This window comes from Pygoscelis adeliae, unplaced genomic scaffold, assembly GCF_000699105.1.
Source record: "Pygoscelis adeliae isolate BGI_AS28 unplaced genomic scaffold, ASM69910v1 Scaffold16, whole genome shotgun sequence".
NCBI classification, from domain to species: domain Eukaryota; kingdom Metazoa; phylum Chordata; class Aves; order Sphenisciformes; family Spheniscidae; genus Pygoscelis; species Pygoscelis adeliae.
The window spans coordinates 398,141-405,987 of NW_008825162.1; the positions used below are offsets into that span (position 1 = coordinate 398,141).

The following is a 7,847-nucleotide window of genomic DNA, read 5'->3' on the forward strand; positions in this document are numbered from 1 at the left end:
GTGTCTGTGCTCCGAGGCAGCCTGAGTTTTCCAGCAGCACAGCTTGAAAGAGATTTGAGTTGGGTCTATAATGTATTGGGTTTACGTGATTGCAGGATTGCCTTCTGTGAGAGGGCACCAGGACCTGCTCCTACGCTGGACACAGCCAGTTCCAGCTGGTTCCCAGGCAGACCCACTGCTGGCCAAAGCTGAGCCCATCAGTGAAGTTGGTAATGCCTCTTTGAGAATATATGTAAGAAAGGGTAAAAACCGCTGCACAGCAGTTGGGAGAGAGGAGTGAGAATATGTGAGAGCAACAACTCTGCAGACACCAGGGTCAGTGAAGAAGGAGGGGAGGAGGCACTCCAGGTGCCAGAGCAGAGATTCCCCTGCAGCCTGTGGAGGAGACCACGGTGGAGCAGATATCCACCTGCAACCTGTGGAGAACCCAACACCACAGCAGGTGGAGATACCCTGAAGGAAGCTGCAGCTCGTGGTGAGCCCACGCCAGAGCAGGTTTTCTGTTAGGAACTGCAGCCCATGGGGGTCCTGTGCTGGAGCAGGCTTATCCTGCAGGACCATACCCCATAGAAAGAAACCATGCTTGAGCAGTTCTTGAAGAACTGCAGCCTGTGGGAAGGACCCACATTGGAGCAGTTCATGAAGGACTGTCTCCCATGGGAGGGACCTTATGCTGGAGCAAGGAAACAGTATGAGGAGGAAGGAGCAGCACAGGTGAAGTGTTATGAACTGACCCCAGCACCCATTCCCCATTCCCCTGTGCCACTCAGGGGGAGGAGGTAGAAGAGTCAGGAGTGAAGTTAAGTCTGGAAAGAAAAGGGAGGGGGTGAGGGAAAGGTGTTTCAAGTTTTGGGTTTTTTTCCTCACTATCCTACTCTATTTTTAATTGGCAATAAATTAATCTTCCTCAAGTTGAGTCTGTTTTGCCTGTGACGGTAACTGGTGAGGGATCACCCTGTCCTCCTCTCAACCCACAAGCTCTTTCATCTTATTTTCTCCTAGTGTCTTGTTGAGGAGGGCAAGTGAGAGAGCAGCTGGGGGGTGGGCATCTGGCAGCTAGCCAAGGCCAACCCACCACAGTCCTTTCTGGTACCCAAAGTGGGGCTGTCAAGGAATTCAAGGTAAGGACAATAGATGTGAGAGATAATGGGCAAAACTATGGACATTGCCAGAAAGTGGAATAATTGTGGGACATTTTTGTTGTTGTAATGTGGTGAAGGGACAAGGGGTGGGGTGTGTGTAAATTGTCCAACTTTGTCGGTGTTGTGATGATGTTATTTTGACTTTGGTGTGGGGAAGGGAATTCTTTTTGTTGATGTAAGTGAAGTTTGTGAAGATTGTGTGATGAAGGGATGTTTTAATGGTAATTCTTAAGTACGTGTTTCACAGAGGCGAGGGGTGGAATGTACTGGGTTTACGTTAATGGGCCAGGAGGGTCCATGGGATTAAAATCCTTTTGGGGCGAAGCATGACACGCTCATGTCATGACTTAACAACTGTCAAAGGTCTGGTTACCAAAGTGGAGGTCGTTTCCACTGCAGCTCTGTCTGTCCTGGGCAGTCAGGTCCCTGGTGGTCTTTGGGAATAGCTGGACAGCCCACAGTTGTTGCTGACTCTTCACTTCTTTGCAAGTGCACCTTCTTTGCACAAGATGCCCTAGACACAGTGGTGGCAACAGAGGTCCATATGTCTCAAAGCATTTTGCAAGTGTATTAATTTTATTGGACAAGTTCTTATCATGATAAAACCCACCTTAAAGAAGAAACTCTCTTTGTCACAACTAATACAGGACTTGTGTGATCTCAGGGAAGTCTCAAGACAGAATTTTTCCCTCCTTTCTGACCTCTTTAGCCTACAAGTTTGGAGAAGGTCAGCAAAACCTCAGTCAATTTTGTTGGGTTTGGATCTGGAACATTGCGCCTCAGCTACCTTAGAAATTGAGATACTTTATACCCTAGGAAAATAATTTTGTAGGTTTTTTTTAAGGACACATGAAGCAAAATTTGAAAGAATGTATCACAGGCCAAAAAAACCACAGCCAGGTCTCCTTAAAGCCTATAGTTTTTCCCTCAAGGACACGAACTTGTGTAATCAAAATGGAGCACTTCACTATTTAAAATGTCCAATAAACAGGGCAAGCAGCTAGAACTCTAGCTCGGTCTCAGCCCTGAAAAAATATGTAAAATGTTTGATGCCCCATTTTAGTTTTGAATGGAGATAAACTTCAGGTGACCTTTAGTGAAATATCAATGGAGGACCATGGAGGTCGTCCCATGGAGGATCCATTCCTCTTCATCTTGCTGGACAGTGGAGGCTTCAACCTTAAGAACCCTTTCCAGAAGTCCTACTTTGTGTCAACAGGAACATGTAGATGCTTGTCACTTTTGAATGAGGGGTATTTATTTCAGTGCCTAAGTGTAGATCTCTAGAAGCCTCATTTCAGTCACTGTTTTTTTAATCTCACCATTTACACCCTGCTGTCATCATGCAGATTCACATGCAGGGATAGCTGGGGTCGGTGGAGTGCTATCCAGTTGCTCCATCAACTGTCCTCTGTTGGCAGAGAAACAGGATGACAGAGGTAGAAGTGTACTTTTCTCTGGCAGGCTCTAAGAAATGCTGGGTGGAAAAGAGCCTGCTAGGCTGCCTGGAAAAGGACAGCTTTTCACCCCGTGTGTGTGCACTCTGCTTTAGACAGGTCCCACTTGATGTTACTCCTTTACTTTGCACAGACTATTCTACAAACGTACTTGAGATGTAAAGTGATGCTACAGTATTATGAAGTCCACACTGTCCTGCTATCAGACCTTGTTAAACCAGATGAAAAGTTATAGAGGAGGGGAAAAAGAAAAAGAGATCAGCGATAAAACTCACTGGAGGCAAAGGAAGCTCCACATGAGCAGCCATTGGAGCAATCTGGACAGGGAAAGAAGTAAATGAAAGAGAAGGTGAAACGATGCAGAATAAAAATTTATAAAGCAGAGGAAGCAGCTGCAGTTTTCACCCCGGCTGAAGAAGGAAATTAACATTTCACCACCAGTGGTGCCCACCAGGTTCTTCTTTTGGGTTGGGATGACTTCTCCCACCTCTGAAATTTTGTCTATCGATGGAATCTGAGTATGGGGAATGTTTTCTCATATTCCCAGTGTACTCTTTTACCCAGTATATTCTTCCTGCTGGGCTATAGCTGTCTGCACTTCTAAATGTACTTCAGGCTACCTAGGAGACTTTTACTGCCCATTTCCATTCTCTTAGTGTTTCCAAGGATGTTAAAATAATATTGCAGACAACTTTATCAGAAATACACATTTGCTTTAGCCTTTTCTTTTTTAACTATTTTTGCAACCACAGCATGGCAGCCAAGCTTTTTAAGAGAATATTGCTTAAAAAACTGGATTTAGAGAACTGTACAACCACTTCAAGAAGGCATGACTTTCAGTCATGGCATGCAGTGCTGTTTTGGGACAACTTGCACACAGTGCTGAGTACGTCCTTTCAGCTGCTCTCCCTGCTGAGCTACTGCACAAGCCTGCACCTTTTCTCCCTGCACTGTGTGTCCGTGTGTGTGTGCCCTTGTGAGTGTGTGTTTGTGCCTGTCCATGTGTGTGTCTTACGTGTCTGCACAGCACACTTTTTGCGTGCTGTCCTCCAGGTGGTTACAATCTGCTCCTGGGCTTGCTGCAGAAGATGGGTTAATGACTTGAAGAACTAACTCGGTAACTCATTTCCACTGAATCATAATGCCTGAGCATAATGTTGATACCTCAACTAACTTTAAAATAGATAGATTTATTGCTAAGCACAGTTGACAGCCTGACTAGGCTTCCAAAAATCTGTCTCCACAGGACTAGATCGGTGCCATCGTCCATTTGGACCTCTCAAATTTACAGGACAACGTACTATGCAAATGAAACTTTAGTTTATGAGCTCATTAAGAAAGAAAACAAACAAACACAACAAACAAGGGCTCAATCCCCTTTACACAGACTAGTCTATCATGTGAATTCACTAATTCATCACTTAAGTCATGAGGTTTCTCACTCGCAACTCCTCTAATTCATAACCTGCAACTCACAACTTATAACTTGTGACTCATGCACCTATGAATAAAATATTTACCTAGCTGACAGTGAGAGTGCTCATCCTTCCTTCTCTGCCATGGTGTCGGCATCCCCTGTATCACACCAGGAAGCACAAAAAGCCTTAGCAGTCCAGCTGCTGTTGGATCTGCTTCATAAGCTTTTTCGGTAGGCTGATGTTTTTATACCTTCCAGCTTGGAAGTTTGGTCTATATAATTTCCATGAGTTTTCAGATTCTGAAGAAACTGCCAAACAATCAATGTGCAAAGATGATGGCTGCAGGAGACAGCAAGCTGCAGGTGATAATGGCTATATAATGGCCTTTTAGCTATTTTTGGCCACTTGTCCTGCCACCTGTTGCTCTTGCTTTGATTTAATGGTGCTGCTCCCAACACACATCAGGCCTTAGCACGAGCTGGGTTAGCCAAAAATCTGAGCAGGACTTGAGTGAACAGTCACAATCAGGAGCCCCTCTTCAGGAAGGGACACAATATGCTCCCGTGGAATCACAGATTGTCCTGAAAGAAATTCCAGGTGTCCACAATCCCACTAGTAGCACAGCCAAGGCAGTCATGGCCATAGGACTATTAAGGAGTGTTGTATCAAAAGCCAGCTTAAAAGGGGACAGTTGAGAAGCAGAGATAGTAGCAAAGACAGCAAGAGGCGGTCAAGAGCTCATGACACCAGGATCCCTCCAAAAAGCCAGAGAGTCTCTCTGAGTCATGAGAGCACTGCATCCAGAGAAGTAAACACATCACGATCACATAGCAAAGGCTGCAGCAAAAGGAGACCAAGAAGTAAAGACAGCGATCATTATTATAGAGGAGACAATGACCAAAGTAGGTACCTGCAGGTTTCTGCTTTTTATACTCGAAAGATGGTCAGAGATGGCTATGAATCCTCAAGCAGGTGGAGGGCTTGGTCTAATGTTCACGATCCAAGGCAATCTACTAGTCCAGAATACAGGGTACAAGCCTTTACCGAAAGGACAGGTCTGCAGATCCAGAGGGACCCTGTGGGACACACTATGGCTATTACAAAAGATGCAGGTTAAGGAGTTGATCAAGGTGTAAAGGACCTTGTTTGGCGGGACTAACAGAATGAGAAAAGAAAAGCCTTGTGGAAAAGGGAAGTACAAAACTCGCCACATGGAGAGCACAGTCGAGGAGCACACAAACCTAGAGAGAGAAAATGAACCCTAGAAAACTTTATCAAAATTCAGTGGCTGCTACACAAGTGAAGATAGCCTTTTAGACAATCCAGCAAGGAGTCAGACAGAGCGTAAGAAAAAGAAAAAAAAAGGATGAGGAGTCCAAGTGCAGAGAGAGTCTGTGAAAGAAAAGTGACAGACACAGCGAGGCCTCCCAAAAAGCAAAAGCAAAAGCAGAAACACCAGAAACATCATGAGTAGCTCATCCTGTGCTTCCTCAGCATTGATTACAATTGACAGTGATCATGAGGAGGAGCCACAAAGGACTGAATGTGAAAACAGCATTTCTTGGACAGGCAGAGCTTAGATAAATGAAAGGGAAAATGAGTCTCCGTCTTCTTTTCCAAGAATGACAGGATGTAGAAATGTTTATAGAGCCAGCAAGGAAACTTGCTGCAGAGGAGCAGCCAAAAATTATAGTATTACTACCAGAAGAAGGGTCTTAGATGGTGACATTAGAAATGCTGATGTTGAGTTTTGAGAAACAGCAACTGATCAGAGTATATTCATAGAGGTTACCAGCAATAACACCTCTCACACAGGACCCCTAACTAGGCTTGGTCAAGGAGCACAAGTGTAATCCTCCAGTTAACTGCTTTTCCCAGGACATCCTTCCTAGAGCATCCAGAGAGACCACTGTTGACAATAAGACTACTGAAGAGGCTTGTCAACAGATGCTGGTGGTTTGATTCACCAGAAAAAATAACGTGGCTAACGTGGCATATTTTACACCCAACACGTCTAAAAAGTAAAGAAAGAGTATCGCTAGTATGTAACTTTTAAGGTTTCTCAGAAGAGTGCTTGGAAATCGGAAATTGGAGTTTCATAAAGCCATCCTATATTGTCATTGTTTGTTAAATATATCCACAGAAAATGTTGTTTTTAAAATAAATATAAAAAACCCAAGAAAATGTGTCATTTGCTCCCTTTGAAAGGTGTTTCTCTTCTACCCCTACTTATAAATGGAATTACATTGTTCAGAAAGCCAAAATTGTTTCTTCCCTAGAGATATGTAGGAGGGTGGGCTGTAGCACTGACTCTCCTTACACCTGCTTCCAGCTGCACAGATGTGACCCCCAGCAGCATTTCCCTCTGGTTAACCTGGGGACAGGTTTGAATGTTAATTTGCCATTGGCTTTAATAGGACACTCACTAGCACTTCCCTGATTCGGGATCTCAACCCCGTGCTCGTGTTTTGCATCCCATTATGATTCAGGATGGGAGCACAGATGCTTGAGCACCGGGAGGAGGCTCACGCACAGCCAAGGTCTGCAGGGGGGGGAACAGCAAACTGGCCAGCTTTTCCCCAGGCCTCCATGGGCCTGACCTCCACAGCATCCTTTGTCATGTGCCAGTGAGCATGCTCTCACAAGAAAATCTTTGGTTTGCCTCAGTATTTTACTAGGCACATAGGTAAGCCCTGAGGCAGGTGTCAGACCAAAAGGGACAGCAAAAGGGATGCTGGCGTTTTCACCGGCTGCTGGCAGTCCTGACTTGGATCTGTGACATCTTTCTGCTGATGTCACCTGAGGTGGTAACTCATCTGATACAAACCACTGGAACTTTAGTCTTACTAAGACCAGCTTTTTGGCACCAGCTATCTGAAAAAGAAAGCGGTAAAAGAGGAGGGACCTGTATGCAGAAGGGTCCTACTCAGTCCACTCCCTGAACGCTGTGTGTGTGTGTCAGCTCTTAGGTGAGCTGGGATCCACCTGGGGAGTCCATCTCCACAACTTCCTGAGTCACTGACAGGAAGCTGGAAGGTGCCCTAGGCTCTTGTGTCTCTCCCTTACGCTGAGAGCTGGCATCCAGCAGGTCTGTGCTATGGCTGGCTGGTGCTTGCTCACCAGTGCTCATCAAGAGTGACCTGGGCCAGGAAGAAGAAGCTGCAAATCCCCTTCACAGGGGCATTTTCCCTTCTGAGCTGAAAAGAAGCAAGTCTGGAAGTTAAAGGGATCTTTCTGGGGGTTGTTTCTCCACACAGCTCGGGAGAGCAGAAGCCTGTGGCGCCTCTCCCACAACGCACACAGTCCTGTCCCAGCTCATCCCACCCACAGACCTCTTGAAGCTGGGGAAAAGCCTTCTCCTGTGGAGGCTTGGCTCTGCTTCCTGAGCCGTTGTGTCCTTTGGAGTTTTTTGATCAGCAGCAGAGCTTTTACCCACTGGCAGCTTTGTGGGAGTGAGAGCGCACAGGGGCTTTGCTCTTGTGTCCTTCTGAGCAGCAGCCACAGCACAGGCAGTGCCCAAGCTGTTGCAGTGGGACCCACAGTCTCTGGAGGGGGAACCACCCCATCCCTCACCCTCGCTTGCCCTGACACCAGGCATGACATCCTGCCTAGCCCCTGCTCCACAGCACAAACGCATGCTACTCACACAGCAGAGATGTGGGCACTGAGCAGATGTCTCCGGAGGGACACCAGGGCCATTGCCAGTGAGATCTTGCTCCTGAGGTCCTTCCTCTAGGATCCCCATGGCAGCATGTCTCCAATCTCTATGGTGAGGTGGGTGCTGAGTCCTACCCCTCCCTCCCCGCAGCAGGGGAAGCACTGTGGGGTGC

The 7,847-nt window shown here is 46.4% G+C and overlaps 1 pseudogene; it reads left to right on the plus strand.

Moving 5' to 3' along the window:
• The first annotated feature begins 70 nt into the window (after nucleotides 1-70).
• LOC103920874 lies at nucleotides 71-5,771 on the plus strand (annotated as a pseudogene).
• The last annotated feature ends 2,076 nt before the right edge of the window (nucleotides 5,772-7,847 follow it).